The sequence below is a fragment of the Python bivittatus genome, unplaced genomic scaffold, assembly GCF_059951505.1.
Source record: "Python bivittatus isolate LINGU-HERP-01145 unplaced genomic scaffold, Pbiv_v1 ctg000080_np1212, whole genome shotgun sequence".
Taxonomy (NCBI): Eukaryota; Metazoa; Chordata; class Lepidosauria; order Squamata; family Pythonidae; genus Python; species Python bivittatus.
Genome location: NW_028277035.1, coordinates 61,734,138 through 61,751,105, shown reverse-complemented (window position 1 = coordinate 61,751,105; position 16,968 = coordinate 61,734,138). Strand labels below are relative to the sequence as shown.

Sequence of the window (16,968 nt, the reverse complement as noted above, 5' to 3'; positions counted from 1 at the left end):
AATCCTCGGAGGAGCAGCGTCGCGGTTCCCCGGAGCCTTGAGTTAGGACTAGGGCCTCGTGTTCCTCCTGGCTCCGGATCAGGCCCCCCAGGCCTGCTTCGAAGCCCAGCACGTTGGCACCCGAATCCAATCTCTTCGCTCTGCGTTTGAAAGCTGGCTTGTTCTGCCTTCAGTGGTGGCCGGAGGGAAGCGGGTGCTTCCCTCGGGTTCTCCTAGCAGCGAAAGGAGCAAAGGGCGCCTGCCAGTATCGCGCCGGGATGGCTCCGCTCCTATTTAGTGCAGGTCGGATTCCCCTTCGCGCCTTCTCGGAACGAGGGAAGCCACGCGTTCTTCCTTCAACGCCTTCTTCCCCTTCCCAACCAGGGCCGCCACGAGGGCTCTTCGCGGCTCTGGTTTCCGAACTCTTGGCTGCGAGTCGCCCTGCTCTTCGGGGGGCGGGGGGGGGCGCGATCCTTCTGTTAAACGCCTCCGTGCAGCCGACTCCGAACAAGGAAGCCGACGAGCAGGATGTCTTCTGGTCTGGGAGCGCGGCGCGGTGGGGCCTCTGATTGAATTAGTTCCCTCGTCGCTGGAACCTGCACACAGAGCTCGGGCGCAACCGCTGAGCTCATTCCCTGGGACTGAGCTGCAGGCCGCTTCCCACGGCTGGTTAAACAACCATTCTGTCCATTTCATTAAACTCTCTGGAGAGAACCTGCTTGAACGGGCAGCAGAGTGCGGCACAGTAGCAGCCAGCCGGCTCCAATTCCCGAAGGCTCCCTGCGCCGAGATTCAGCCTGCGCTGCCCCCGCCAATTCTCCCATCTAGGCTGTTTTAAAGGTTGCCAAAGCGTTCTCGGTTGCTTTAAACAGATTCAAAACGGAAAGAGGAGCGGAGGGAAAAATGAGAACAGGCGGCGTGAACACTTTCTGCAGATGGTTTCCCTAATATGCATGAGGATTGGGGTGATTTTTTACAACAGTATGCGTGTCTCTGGACTTTAGACAAGGAGGGCTGGGTAAGTTTATAGGTCGTTCCTGGTAAATGAGGGTTTTTGTACCCCAGATTTACAGTTTGTGGAAGGAAAATACCGATATCATAGCCACTCTTAGAAAAATACGAACCTTTTGTTTCTCGTTAATTTTCTGTTTTCAAGTCTAAGGTTTGAAAAAAAAATGCGTTTCTTTTTAATATATGATTAACCTCATAATATTCTGTCGATGCATTTCTGCAAATTGCTCCCCATTCATTTTTCTTCTCTAAGCGGAATCTTTTGCTTTTATTGTTATATTTTCTTGGACATACAGTATATTTGAGATTATCCTCCATCTTTGTGCCGACAATACAATAGATAGGCGCGCACACATTAGCAACGATTCAGTTGTATTTTTTGAGCTACAAAGACACCTGTGCCTGAAATCAAGTGCCTATGTGGGGCAACCTAAACAGACATAGCAAAGAGTGTTTATTTACATTATCTCTGTCTCTGACACACGCACACACAATCACTCATTTTCCTGGATACTTTTCCCTTCCCCCAATTTATCCCATTTTAAGAGACTTTTAAAAACAATGAACCGGAAAGTAGCTAGAACCGCAAGCCAGGCGTGTAGCTGTGTAGTCCGATCAAGACAGAGTTGTCTGCTCTATTCATTCTCTAAAACTCCTTAAGTGTCCTGTCACCTGCGGCTCCTGTCACTAACACTCCCTTCACGAGATCTCTCCTGGTTTGGGTGTCAAACTTCCCGCCAACCACACGCCTGAGATTAATTTCATTCCCTCGCCCGCCCCAGCCTCCCCTGCTCGATCTCCTTTTAAAACGCTTCCTTTGCGTTTCTCTGCAAAAGGAAAACGCAAGGGGTCTCTCTCTCTCCCCCCCCGCCCCGCTTCCCTGCGTCCTGCCAATCTCAACCCAACGCTTAGCGGCCACTTCTCGGTCGCCCTTCCCGTGGCCCGCAAGCGAAGACGGGACACCTTTGCAGCCGCCGCTTCGCTCCGTCCCGCTTCTCTAGGGCGGGTCTCAGTTGCAAACTTCAAAGACCAAGCGCCAAGTTCTTTCTTTGACGCACTACCGCGTGCCTTCTCTACTTTCTCGTAAAGAGACTTTACAAACTCTCCTCTCACCCAGAGAAAACCAGCAGAGAGATGGATCAGGAAGTAACGGGGGAGGGGAGGGGAGGGAGAGAGAAAGAAGCCCACGAATTAACCCCGGTGAAGGACCGGGCTGGATTTACGCCGGACCGCCAGACACCCCAGAGAAGGACCTGGCAGACCGGGTACTCTTGGGGGGGGGGCAGAGCAAAGGCAGCCTGGATACTCACCGCAGCCGAGGGTGGTCTCCCTCCGGGCGCTCGGTCCTTGCGGCGGCCGCGACAACAGGCAGCTCCTCCAATGCCAGCCGCTGGCAAAGGGAAAGGGGCTGGGAGGGGGAGCGGCCGGGAGGAGTGGCAGCCGAGAGCGACTGGCTGTTTGGTCTGGAGAGCGGAGGGGAGGGGGGCTGGCTCAGGCGGCGGCGACCCCCTCGCACTGTTCCAACAAACTGGCAGAGGCAGGTACAGAAATAGAATCACGTACAACTGGCGTCAGAAACGCACACGCGCGCGCGCGCACACACACACACACACACACAGTCCGCTTCTTCCTCCCCGCTCTCTCTTCCGGGTTAGCAGTCCAGCAAGCAGCCGCCCAGAACTCGTTTGCAGCTGCAGGAGCAGCTACTGCAGCTGCTGAAAAGAGCCTCGCGCCGCACCAGTGGCAGTGATGCAATGAGCCTCTCTTCTCCTGGAGCGGATCGCGGTACCCCGGAGTGGGGCAGTGGCAGAAGAGAGCCGAGGGGCGATTCGGAGTCTCCTCCACTTTGCTCTCGTCCCCCGAAATTCATTCCAGACTCTCCCCGCTTCATTTCATGCAAGAAGAACCTCGGCAGGTTACTCAGAAGCAAATCTAGGGGCCTCTGCGCCGGGGATTGAAGGCCTAGAGGGAGATCCTAGGCGTGGTGACTCAAAAGTAAAAGTCCCAGTAGACCCAGTGGAGTTGCTCCCTAGTAAAGGCGCGGTGTTGAGGCCTTAGCCCCGACTACCTTTCCACTGCTGGAATTTGATGCGCCGGGAATTTTATTTTATTCTGTAGCTGCCGATTCTTCGTTGCTTTGTGAGCTTAGAGGGAACTTGAATGGGACTGAAACCTGGCGGGGGTGGGGGAGGCGGCAGATAGGAAGCGCCCAAAGGGAGGTGAGTCCCTCACCCCACCCCATCCCAGGAGTGCCGCTTCTCCCTTCCAGGATGGGGTGGAAAAAAAGTGGTGCTCCCCTCTCCGGTCAGAGGGGAGAAGAGAAGCCCCCTGGCGCCCCTGCCCAAGTTTTTGGCCGGAGCCCTCTCCTACCCCGAAGCTTTCCAAAACTTCCTTCTTAGCCCGAAAACAAGCCTCCCGGCCTCTCCCGTCACACCCGGAGGCTTGCCTCCCATGAACTGGGAAGGCTGGGTTACAGTATTGTGGCTGAGGTCACCATCCTCTCTTTTCTTATCCCCATACAGCCAAGCCTTTAAACGGTTGCTAGTAGAGACATAAAACGATGCCATCGGCACCAAGCTAGAGGAAGTCTGGAGTTTTAACATATTAAAATGTCCCCGGCTAGTAAGACAAGAAAAAGAAAGTATGAAAGCTCCTTGCCTCTACATTCTCCTGGCTCCCCACTCGGTTCTTCACGCCAAGGGAGATCTCCTCCTTTGGATCCGATTCTCTTTTGCTGGGCATTAAGTCCTACCTGTTCGCCTTCCTCGTTCGCTCTCTTTCAAAAAGCCTGGCCAGCAGATGCACCTGACAGCTTGCAAATACATTTTCGAGGACTCGCAATTTGTCAGCCACTAAGTCGCCCGCCCCCTCCCTTCCACCGCGGTTCTGACGTCTCTCCGGCTGGCTTTGCAGCAGTTTCTGAATCAAAAGATACATTTGGTTTTTCAGCCGCGTGTTTCAGATTTTAACTCTCACCCAGGGGGAATGCCACCTTTGCTAAACTCGAGCCCACACGCCTCTGGGTTTCCGAACCGAAATAAATTATCTCCCAATGGGGACTCTTGGGCAGCTTGGGAGATTTAAAGTCCGAATTATTATTTTAATGCTCGGTTCGGAGGTGTCGCTACTACCCTTCGTTCCCACTCGTTTCTCCAGAAGAACCGAGATGGACACGAGGAGAAAAGAACCAGGTCGGTCTCAAGAAATATCCAAAGTATTTTGCTCAACGGAAGAAATCCTGTCATTTTGCAATTTAAACATACATTATTTGTTCAGATAAATATTCTTCGAAATGAATGTATGAAATTTTAAAGGATGAGTGTTTCTTTCTTGTGATTATACAGCCGTGCCAATGTGTATTGAAAAGCTTCACCAGGAGAAGTATAAGAGGGTACTACTGTATTTCTCTAGAAAGACTTTTATGCCTACTATATCGAAATTTAAAGAACAGCGTTATATGAATCCAGATTCAATTAATTATGGGATGTTGCCATATTAATGAAGTTGAGGCAAAACAAAGGAAAGATCAGTTCTACTCAACCTGGAGAGCTTTCATTTTAAAAAAAAAATGCATATATTTATGTCTTTTTGAAATGCTTTTATCTTGAGCCTCACATTATTGTTAGTTTTTTTTAAAGAAGAGATATCTTTTTACTATGTTATTACATTTTTTACTCTACTTAAGAAAATAATATTAAAACCTGTTTTTAAAAAGGAACCTGCAATGATTTTGTAGATAGTTGTGAGGAAGATAGGAAATGGCTATTTAAGCCCCGCTCAATACTAGGCTTTGGTTGTTTACTGGGACTTTGTTTCTTTTTATCCTTCAGAACAACCCCTATTAAACTCTTCCACTTTTTGATTAAAATTATGCCTGAATGATGCGGCTGCTTTCGTGGGTGAGATTTTCTCCCATTCCTGAGTTCCCCAAAAGAAGATGGTGGACAGCGAGGAAAGAACAAAATTATTTTAAAAGCCGGGGGGGGGAGGAGGAGGAGGAGGAGAAGCAGCTTGTAATCTAGACTTTGAGAGTTTTAAAACATGCAAAGCTGTGCAAATCTTCTGCACGGGACTGGGACCGAGCAGCCCCTCCGAGCTGGCAGGTGCAGAAGCGATACAAGCCGGAGCTCTTCAGAGCTGCGGGGGTTTCCAGGGGAGGAGGAAAACCTGCAAAACCTTCCCGAGTCTTTTTAAAATGCACAAATCTCAGAACAATAAGAAAGTGTGTCTGTGTGTTGGCGAGATCCGGACGGGGGGAGGGAGGAGAAAGAGAGAAGAAATGGAAGAGTGTCGCTGCAGTCTTTTAAACTTTTCTTTGCCCACCCCTTCATCTCTCTCTTGGCTATGACCCAATCCCAACAGCAAGCCTCCTGGGAGTGTGTGTGAATACACAAATCCTCGTCCCCCAACCTGGAATCTAGGAGAACAATTCTGAAAGAATTGGGCGCTTCCTTATTCAGTGGTTTACTTTTCTGGTGCAGGCCAAACGCAGAACAAGGGCTTCAGGCACCTCTTATTTTCTTGGTTCGTTTAGGATCTGAATCCCCAGTGAAAGGTTGTCCTCAGAGTAAAAGTGATACAAGTTTTCTTCCACTAGGGCCGAAGGTGAAAAGTACATGGCGGCAAACATAGGCAATGTGCGGGATGCAGAAAAGGGCCCTGCCCACACCTCTGATTGTAATACATTGTCACTTGGAAGCTCCTGTCGCCCCATTCTGTAATTATCTTTGCGCCTTTAATAGTAGACACTGAGAACACCAAACCACGGGATAATAACCGGCCTCCTTCCTCTTTGCTCGCTCCGTGAATCCTTTTTTCCCTCAGTCACCAAAGCAGCTCTATCCTGTATTTTATTTCCCAACGAACTGTCTTCTAATTTAAAAAAAAAAAGCACCTTAGATGCTTCTTGGATTCTACATACGTGCATACGCCCCCACCAACACACATAGTCTGCTCGCAAATGCTCACAGATACACGCAAGCTCATATTCACGTGGAGCGTGGGGTTTTTTTCTGTCTCTCTCTCGAGAGCGCCCTGTTCAACCCATCCTCGGAGGTTTCATTCCAAGCCGGTCCTCAACCCAAACCTTCCCGCCGGAGTGATTTAAAGAACGGCCACAGCAAGAGGGCGAGCGACCGAGCAGGCCAGGCCAGGCCAGGCCAGGCGTTCTCCTGTCCCACCAGCGCTCCAAGTCCTGTCTGTGTCCCAGACAAGAAGGGCTCCTTGTATGCCCAGAAGCCCAGCGGTCTCCTTTGCCCCTGAGGGACACCACCCGCAGCGCTCTTAAGGAAAGGCAACCCTCCGCCGGGCCAGGTCCCCTCGCCCCTCCAGTGCCCCTATTTTCCCGAAAGGGTCGGGCGGGAGGAGGAACAAGGAAGTCCGGCCGCCACCTGCCAGGTGCGTCTCCAGGTGTGGCCTCTCCAGAAAGCCCCTGCCGCCCCGCCGCCTCGCCGCGTCCCCTTACCTTTCCTCCGCTCTCCGCTGCCTTTTCCTTCGGCCTTTCCTTTCCCCGCGCGAGAGGTCGCGTTCCTTAGGGCCTGGCTCGTCTCTTCCCTTGGGAGAGTCTCGGCTCTCTGCTACCAGGCGCTGCCTTTCTGGGCCGGCAAGACCGGGCTCGGCGGCTGGCACATCTGGATTCGACCGGCGCCGCCGCCTCTCGCCTCCGATCTGGCGCTCCTGGGGGGAAAGAAAGGGGGAGCCGCCGGGGGGGGGGCAACGGCGGGCTGTTGAGGGCAGGGAGGAGGAGGAAGGGCTGCCAGGGCGGGCGAGGAAGTGGGGGGTGGGGGTGGGCGAGCCTACTTCAACCTGGCAGCCGAGCTCGGGGGCTCTCGCTTGCTCACACTCTCCCGCGTTCAAGGCTGGTGTGGCGAGCCAGGGGTGTATTTATGTACATAATAAGGCAGCTCGTCCCGTCGCCTTCATTTGCATCATTACAATATCTCTACAAGCCCCTCGCATTGTCTGCGCCTGGCACCTTTTGTTGCCTCTCCTGTCACAGGCGACGCGACTTGACTCTCAGATTTGCCAGGAGCTGGTGGGAGGACACCAGGCGGGCCTGCGCCCAGCGAGGCAGCCGAAGACCGAGGCGTCCGTTTCCCGAGGAAGCTGCCGCCGCCGCCGCCCGCCGCCGCCGCCGCCGCCGCCGCCGCCGCCGCCGCCGCCGCGAAGGGGGAAGGACGAGCGGATGATCTCAGCAGTCCGGGGAGTTCCCCGCCGCATCCTCCGGTTTATCCCTGCTCCCCCCCCCCGCTCCAGACCTTTCCCCTTAATTTCCATTGATTTCAATGAGGGGAGAGGGAACGACTTCTGCGTCCGCCCCACGGATTATCTCCCTGCTTTGGGGAGAAAAGCGCTGCCCTGAATCCTTTCACCCGTGGGACCACTTTCTCCCCTGACCTCCCCTCCCCGTGCACCCCAAGGTGGGGACCCTGGTGCTGGCACTTCTTCCGCCCTACGATGGAAAACATGGAGGGGGAGAGAGGGGGCAGTGAAATAGGCAGCCGCCGGCCCATCCGCCACTGTTGAGAAAAAGGCAGCGGGGAAAATCCTGAAATTCATAAATTCTTGGTCCATTAGGCGAGTCAACCGGAACTAATAGGTTGGGAAATGTTTAGAAATCAAAGACGCTGCCGCTTCACTTTTAAAGCCGGCTAAATCCTTCCTGTGCTCTTAATTTCTCGTGGGGCTATAAAGATGTTAGACTAGGACTGTGGTTGTTGTTATTTTCCGCCTGCTCCTCCTCCCAAACACACACACACACACACACTCCCAGATCGCAGCCACTCGAGCATATATTGTATTTTATTTCTCTCTTCTGCGTTGGTCCCACCATTCCTCCAAGAGCCCAAGGCGGGCCACGTGGCAATCTCCGCTGTATTCCCCAAACAACAGCCCTGTGAAGTAGGGTGAGCTGAGAGCGACTCGCCGGTCATTGGCTGGCTTCTCCCCCAGGATGCCAAGGCGCTCTTAACCACGAGGTCTGGAAAGAAGGGGTGCACTTCCCGAGAAAGCTGGGTATCCCAATCTTTCCCAACTACAGTATGTTACTCGGAAGGAAAGTCCCACCGACGTCGGTGCCTCCATACTAGGAGTGAGGCGTTCACTACCCAAGACCCATTTTAGGGGTTGTGCATCTGTCCCTCGGTTGCAAGGGCCGTATAAAAACCAAGGAGCCCGGAAAGAAAATCTCGAAATATTTTATATTTATAATAAGGAGCAGGAAAACTTTACAACAGCGGCAAAATACGGCAGGAAGGCGGGGAAGGAGGAGGAGGTTGGGCGGTGTGTGTGTGTGTGGAATTTCGACGGAAAAGAATAATAGGTGGGTTATAAAATTAAAAAAGAAATTAAAAAGCCAGAAAGCAATGGCAATGGTGGAGGGAAGAAATCTCCTATTTCGCTGGCATTTTCTGTCCGCCTTTGTGATGTACTCCAGGGGGGGAAAGGGTCCCTTGATAAGCTACCGATAATGCTTATCAGGCCGAAACAGCCCCGAGCCTAAGAAACTGGTGTCATTACCGTCCTCGGTTCTCACAGATGAGATACGTACCCAGATTGACCCAAGTTCTGTTTTAAAGTCCTCCGTTTGCGATTCCAGGTACTGGAATCTGAGCGTTGAGGCCAGAATATTTTCTCAACGGAAAAAAAATGCCTTGAAATTATTTGCAAAGCTGGGGCGGAGAGTCAAAGGAGGATTTTATTAAGCTACGGCGGGGCTTGAACCTGCGTCTTGGGAGAGAAATCTTTGCTGGCGGCGGGAGTTCAGGACGCGTTCGCGCTGCCTCTTTTCTGTCTCTCTGCAGACACACGCGCAGGCACAGATTATCAACAGCGCCATCATCATCATCATCATCATCATCATCATCATCATCACCACCACCACCACCACCACCACCACCACCTCCACCACCATTTGTCCTTCCCGGAAGGATGGTTGCTGGATGCAGGGCCTCTAAGAAAGGCCCCGGTCCCCAATTCCACAACGACCCAACTTCTCTTCCCCACTTTTCTCACTCTTTTATCCCGTCTCCCACCCCCAGTCTCCGGTATGGACTCCTGCTCTTTTTGCTCTTCTCGGCTGCCCTGGTTGGATTTCAGCTAGAGCTGTGGGCTTCACATTCTGAAAACACAAACGGTGGGGAGGGCAGAGAGCAAAGAACACTACTCCACCGTTTATCCCTTTCTTTTTCGCGGGGGAACAATCACGTTCCACATTCTGAAAAATATGACACACACGGAATGCCTTAAGGTTTTTTCTTTCTTTCTCCCTTTCTTTTTGTACTGTTTTAAAGGCAGTCTAATCTTTTCAATCCTGCTTTGTTTTTGTTTAAATAACGATTTGGGGAGAGATATATACACATGGGTGTAGGTGTGCGTGAATGTGAGCGTGCGTGTGTGTATACACACACACACATACCCCCCCAAGTCTTAATATATAGAAAAGGCTCCCCGAAGCCTGGCGAATCTGAGCTCAGCAGCTCCCGAGGTTCTCCCCCTTATTATTACTCTCCAGGAGTAATTTTTCATCTCTGCTAGCTAATCTTTGTTCCCGGTGAAGATAATGAATAGTCCAATCCTTATCTGCTGGGCTCCTGGAGGCTGCAGGAGAATGGGGTTGAGCAGGGTTGGAAATTGGTTCCAAAGTGCTGCTGAATAAATGCTGCTTCTTATCTCTCGCCTCCAGATTATCGGGGCCCTTTCAAAAGTCGCACGACAAATACAGCCGCCGCATCTAATGCATCATTTACCAGAGCAGATCCCGGCGCGTTTGATCGGCAGATAGGCGGGAGGGCAGGCAGGAGGAAAGAAGGAATAATAATGATATTATTATTATTATTATTATTATTATTATTATTATTATTATTATTATGTAGTAGTAGTAGTAGTAGTAGTAGTAGTAGTGCCTCACTGGAGGTTATCAAAATAATAACAGCATCAAAATAATAATAATAATAATAATAATAATAATAATAATAATAATAATAATAATATCATCTTTCTCCTCGCTTTTACTAATAGCAGGCGTGCGGAGGGCCCCTTCCCGGGGTGGCCGGGTGGGTGAAGATCTCACAGGATCCGGGCATGTGGGGCTGCCGAAAACCAAGCCGAGCCTCCTGGGAGCCCCCTCCCCCCGCATCCCCTCGAACAAACTCAGGCGCTGGCCAAGATCGGGGATTCAGCTAAAAGCGGGGAGCCCAGAAGGCCCCATCGAGAATCTCTCGGGGAAAGGTGCTCTTGGGTGACCCTAGGAAGGCCCGAGGGATGGATGGACTGGACAGGGAAGGGGCTGTTTGCGCGGGCCAAGCCTCGCCGGGAAGGAGAAAAGGAGGAAGACCCGCAGAGCTCCTTCGCTCTGGGGAAATGAACGCTGGGCTGCGGATCGACCTCGGGAGCGTTTGCGTTAGCTCCGCGGGGAAGAAGAGAGGGGATCCTCCCAGAGATGCGGGGAAGGGGCTCGGTTAAGTTTCCGGTGCGCTCGGAACTCTCCTGTCTGGGACAGGCTGAGTCTTCGGCTGCCTCGCTGGGCGCGGGCCCGCCTGGCGTCCTCCCACAGCCCGGGAATTAGGGATCGGGGCCTGGGCAAGTTGCTGACCTGGACACATCCAAGTCCGAAGCAAGGGATGGCTTTTCTACAGACTCCGGTGCCCCGTGGGGGACAACTCCCGTTGGGTAACTCAAGAAAGATCTGGCCACTTCCTGATGTGCTGGACCACAAGCCCCATCACCCCAGCTCGGAGAAGACTGAAAGGCAAGACTGGACGAGTTTCCTACTTCTCCTTGTTGCTGTCCCTCTGCTCCTAGTCCCTCTGCCAGTAGGCTTGGCTTTTTTAACGGAGGACTCCCATCCCTTTACCAACGGGATTAGGAACAGAGAGGTCCCCCCGGGTCCCCAGGTGGGTTTGCAGACCTTTAATTTTGCCGACTTGATTTGCCAGCTTTTCTTAAAGCAATGCACCCCAAATGCTTGAAATATCTTTGCCTCCCCCCACCCACCCCCCAGTTTCCTCCCACATCTACCTGGCCCTGAGAAGAGAAGACCTGTCCTAGCCCCTTAGTTTCTCAAGCCTGACACACCTGAGGAAGGCGCTTTAATTTACATCCTCCTGTCCACCAGAGTCTAATGGAACCAAACAGATACCACTGGGGGGAGAGATGTCTAGATGTGTGGCATGTTTTACTGGGGTGTTATATGCGTCCTTCATGCCTCTGTGGCTCTTGTATGGGGAAGGAGAGCCATAACTTCAGAGATCAGGAGTGCTCATGCTCCTTCTTGGCCAGGGCACTCTGATAACTTTAGGGGAAAGGGGAAGATGATGGCCTTGCTGATTTCTGCAGAAGGAGATCTGCTCAGTCTAGCTCGATAACTTTGATTCAGCACTTGCCAAACTACAGGGGAAGAGATTTGAAAGAGAGTAGAGAATCTAAACAGGACCATGGGACCTTGCTCTCCACGGACATTTCCCACTGAAGTTTCCCTCTGGATTCAGAACATGGCTCATAGCAAACCCCCATGCTGAGAGCTGAATAAACCTGCCACAACTTTAGGGCTAAGGAAGAAGGGGTGTAAGTTACATCTTAGATCCTGCCCTGAAAAGGAAAGCAGTGAAAATAATACCATCTTCATTTTGTTGTTGTAATGGAACATGCTGGGTTTATTTATTTAATTTAGTTAGAGGAGAATGTAACCATTGGGAAAAAACCAGGGCAAAAAAGGGCAACATTTTTTTTAAATGAAGCAAGCCCCCACTTTGGCTCCTATTAAAAGAGTTTTTGCAAATGTTCAACTTGTACATTTTTTTACAGCTACATTCACAGTTATTCCCTCTAAAAATGGACCTGTGTTCATTTATTAATAACCTAAACATTACATATTAAAGACCTATGAGTGACACAGGATGACAAAAAGCTGTATTTTTCCAATATACACAAGCACACATTTAATAACCTCCTATTGCATCTCAGCTAGGCCTTCTCCCTGATGGTTCCCATGGCAACTGAGATAAAAAAGCAGCCATTTTCCATATCTCTATGAAAGTCTATTATATTGCAGGATTAGTTCATCTTCTGCTAAGGTCAAACACAAAGTCATACAACCTGAAATATTTAGAATCCATGTACATTCATTTTTTTGTAATGCCCTTTCATTTTCCACACAAGAGTAGGTTCTCCTGAGGTTTTACTCCACAGAAAATGCAAAGCCAAGCATTAAAAATCATGATTAGCAGCTGATGAAAAGTTCATCTTAAATAAAACTATTGTTACATAGGTGATGTGTTACCCATTTATCTCTATCAACAGCAATGATTTCCAGTGATATTGAACATGTAATTGGCTTTGGTCTGATTTGCAAGTGGGGAGCGCCACCTACCGGTCCACGTTGGAGTGACACTGGCATTTGCTAACAGAAGGCTCGTTGGATTAGATTTTTTTTTTTTTAAGCGTTTTAGTTTGATTATGGAATAAAGATTAAGACTTCCACAAGTTGATCTTGATTCCTGGTGACTACCATGTTTTGTTTTTTGTTTTTTTGCAACAAAACAGAAGAAGTCTGATACTGCTCTCTTTGGGGATGTTTGTTCAACTTCTGGTTGTAGCCCACTCTCGTGGGATTTCTTAGTGGTCTCCCATCAAAGAACTAAGTAGGTCCAACGCTGCCTAGCTTTCCTCAGGATCAGTCAGGATCAGCTAGGGAGCGCCACCTTAATATACAGTAGGAATATTGACATTTTGAATATACTTAGGAGTTTCTGTTACGTTCTGATTTCAGAACTTCAAATACTGCACAGTTTTGTGCACATACAATGTTATTGATTATAACTATTGATAACCATCCTGAATGCTTTCTAAGAACTAGAGCTACAGAATATAAATGTTTATATAAATAAATAAAATATTTCTGTTACCAAGACGTATCACCTACTTGTCCAAGTTATGTGGAGGTGGCTGTATCTCCTTTCCCGAGGCCCCAAAGACCACAGCTGGGGGGCTGGATGATCATACGATCCTGATCTGATTCTTTCGAAGGCACATTCTGAGTGACGCTATGCCTGTTTAGGAACTTTGGGAAGGTTCTGCCATTATCTTTCTAAGGAAATAAATTGGCTCACACCTTGGGGATCCGTCTCAGGGCCCATCTGGACCACCATTCCAATCCTAAAGGGTCAGCCAGATGGCCATGGGAAGCCCCAGTCAGGAGAGGGGCCCAAGAGCCCCCACTGTTTGTTATCCCCAAGAGCTGGTATTCAGAGCCACACAGATCACAGAGAGGGACATGATGTGGAACAAGGAAGCATCTCTCAATGTGTGTCAGTTCTGCAGACCCCAGTCAGCTGAGCTATGAGAGCCGAAATGCTTAATATTTTGATGTTGCTTGCTTTCCTGTGCTATGCTCTATTATTAATAACGGTAAGTGCCTGCAAGAACTCCAATGTAAGAAAAGCTAGATTGAAAAGAAACAAATCTTAAGTTGTAAAAAAGCAAACTATGCCCGCAGGAGTCCTGAAGTGCAGTACCTGCAGTGCACATCCAAAGATGGTGCTTGTGCTGTGCATGATTCCCATGCCGTCGTCTCTGCTGGGCAGCTGAGCTGTTTTGATCTGGGCTTGGCTGCAGTGGAAGAGGGGTTGCTTCAAGTCACATTTGAAGGGGAGATGCTGGAGCTCAGGGTTGGACTGAAGGGGAAATGCTGAAGCTCAGCTCATCCTCATCCTCATCCTGAGGATGGCTGTGGTGAGGACTCACCAGGCAAGGTGAAGCTGGGACTCTGGGGAGTGACAATGGTGGCAAGATAAATCCAGGTGCAGAGGAATAAAAATGGCTATCTATCAGCCTATGCACATTCATGTCTCCCACTGCAGATTTCTTTCCTTTCTTTGATAAACTATTCAAAGGTCAGATGTGAAAAATCTAGTTTCCACATCCCAGTGTTCCACTGCCCTGTATTGCTGAGGCTGGTTTTTGCTAGCATATTGGCCTCTTCACATTCAGAGTTTTGAGGAGAGCTAAAATGTCCTATTTTCAAAACCTTTCATGTAAGTAAGAAGTCAACAACTCTTGTGCAGATTTGTTATCAGGGTTACATAATAACGAGACAGGATACTGCCAGTCTGGGAGATATATGTGAATTATAGAACACAGTTCAGTAGAAAGGAATGGCTGGAGTTTACATATTGTTGTAAGCTACAGTTTGTTTAATTGTGGTCAAACAGGAAGCTTGCTGTAATCATCCCTGCTGAAGCTATAAACACATATCTTTTCTTTTGGCTCAATGGCTTCTTGTGTGAGGGCGTGAAAGGATCAGGCTGGCTAGGTGGAATGTAGCTGTGTTAATTTCTGATCAATTGTAAAATGACATGTTGGAATAGTTTCACTGCAACATGAAGAAATCAGAACATTTGATCAAACAAAAACATGAAAGGCACTGGGTGATGAGTTCAGTGATTCTGTGCATTAAGAAACATATGATTCCACAGTTATTTTGCTTTTTTAACTGAGGGATCTGAAGTGGCCACTAGAGAGCCGACATCGATGGGACACTGCATTTTAGAATGGAAAATGCTTTAAAAACATGCCAGCTGTCAGTTAACTGTCAAGCAAAACCGCAGACACAGTGTTTGAACCAAGAAGGCCTAAATAGCTTGGGACCAGCATATTTGGCAGATCTCACGAGTTCTTCCTCCTTGCTGGAGGGTCTGATAGATCTCAAGTTTTACAGTCTCATTGGGGCAAACTACATATGAACATGGCCCCAAAGACTTCTTCCTAAAATTCACAGAAGGAGGAAACAGACATCAGCCCAAAGTGTTGATGGGGACATTCCGTGACAGACCCGATCATTTCTTTTTTTCTTAATAGCTACACAGTATGGGAAGAGAGCCTGCTAATTGCTCAGAGTAGAGGCTGTGGGGAGGCTGATGTTATTAGCCCCTTGACTTTAACCTCCCCTGGCTGATACTTGGCCTGTGGAAAGAGAACTGAGAGGGCCTGACTCCAGAGTTGTGGGATTTACTGAAGTAAGAAGAGGATTAGATCATACCTAATTCATCATAAGACAGCCAGTTTGGTGTAGTGGTTAAGGCACCAGGCTAGAATCCAGGAGACTCTGAGTTCTAGTCCTACCTTAGGCTCAAAGCCAGCTGGGTGACCTTGGGCCAGTCACTCTTGGCCCTAGGAAGCAAGCAATGGCAAACCATTTCTGAAATCTTGCCAAGAAAACTGCAGGGACTTGTCCAGGCAGTCGCCAGGAGTCAATGTTGACTTGAAGGCCCGAATCATGATCATGATCATCATCATGATCATCAACTGTGAGTTTGTTCTTCATAAGTCTTAATAGTCATAGGTTCACACACTGTGCTAGCCCACATTTTGCTTTAATCATGGTTTGTTGAACAACCTCTAATAGCCTGATTTTTACCTACAGCACTATGGCATGAACAATGAATTGCAAACAAAGTGGTTAACGCATCAGACAATCCCAGTGAAAGATGAGTTGCTCTTGTTTAACTCACAAATGTCAACTATCAGGGAATGTTGTATATTTATTAGAAAATCCTATCATTTTTAGAATACTGTATCAGAATGGCTGAATAAATTAAGAACTAGTTTTTGGCACCTCGTGAGTCTACATTTCTGCCTTTGATTTTGGACAACTGCAACCCTGCCAATGACAGGAGTTAAGACTAGATTGGATGGAACAAATGCTTAGATGGAATTCTAGACTCCTGTATGCACTGGTTGTTTGACTGATTGATGGATTTATCTCCACTGCAATTAGAAAAGACTCTCAGTGGCTTACAATACATCAATAAAAAAATACAATAGAACATCCACAGTATTACTCAAACAAGAATTAAAAACAGAACAATCTAACCAACCTCCCAATACACACAAATTCAACCAATAATTGTCATCCTTTCATACCCCAAAGGGTCTTTGAAATAGTTTAATTTTTAATAGCTTATGGAAAGGCAACAATATGGGAACAATTGAATTTCTAGCAGAAGGCTATTCCAGAAAAGCAACACCTCCACCTGTCCCATCTCATTAAACTGTGGGGAAGCCACAAGCAGGTTCTCCCATATCATCATACCCCCAAACTGACATATGACTTCTCTCAGCAGCTTCAGACAAATGTTAAAGAGCATGGGAGAAAGGGCCAAATTCTCTGCCACCCCATAGAGAAGCAACTGCTCAATTGATCTCTCCTTCGCCACTACCCAGAACTGCCCACTAAGAAGGAATGGAACCACTGGAAAACTGGACCTCTAGTCCCACTCCTTGTAGGCAGTCCAGAATAATACCATGGTCAATGGCATCAAAGGCTGCTGAGAGGTCCAAGAGGACCAGGAGCGGTGCACTATCCGGGCTGAAAAGGGTCCTGATAATCCTCTTCTTCTAGGGTGCTCTGACCATTGTCTCAATAACCTTCTCCCAGAACTGAAGATTAAAGGCAGGGTAATAGCTATCAAGTACAGAATAATCCAGAGAGGAATAACATACCACAGCCTCTTTCAAGGCTGCCTGGCTGGTAACAGCCCCTTTTAAAGGGAGGCAATGACCACCTCCCAGAAACAATCTGTCATACTCCTGTCCAGCATGGCAAGGTCCCCAGTGTCCTCTCTCTGGGGACAGCTGGAAGACAGCATAGGATCCACTTCACTGGAGTCCATCAGACAAAGAAAGTCCCAGGCAAGAAGACCAGGCATTGGCCCAGTCATGACTTTGGATCCCATCCTTGAAGAGTCAATGTTCATTTTGCATAAACTCAGTAGGCAGAGCTGGTGCCATCCAGGATCACAAAGTTAACATAAAACAGTGGTGAGCTTGAGTGTATTTCAGTGGCTGTGTATCTTTACTGCCTCAACAGCCACAAGGATCATAGTAATTTCCCCCTTCAAGGTCATCCCTGCAGGCCTGGAAGGAACTGGAAGGAACAAAAAAGCAAGCAGTGTACTTACTTGTGTTTGTGCCCACCCAGGG

The 16,968-nt window shown here is 49.0% G+C and overlaps 1 protein-coding gene across 3 annotated transcripts in view; it reads right to left on the bottom strand.

Moving 5' to 3' along the window:
• The window catches only part of GATA2 (GATA binding protein 2), a 32,702-nt gene extending 26,046 nt beyond the window's left edge, over positions 1 to 6,656 (bottom strand). The window contains exon 1 of one of the 3 annotated variants that reach the window (XM_088134247.1): positions 6,455 to 6,656. The gene's annotated coding sequence lies outside the window, so the exon portion shown is untranslated. Of the gene's footprint in view, positions 1 to 2,300; positions 2,501 to 6,454 lie in introns of those variants that run through there. The other 2 variants (XM_088134245.1, XM_088134248.1) reach the window with 2 other exon arrangements.
• Between the last annotated feature and the right edge of the window lie 10,312 nt (positions 6,657 to 16,968).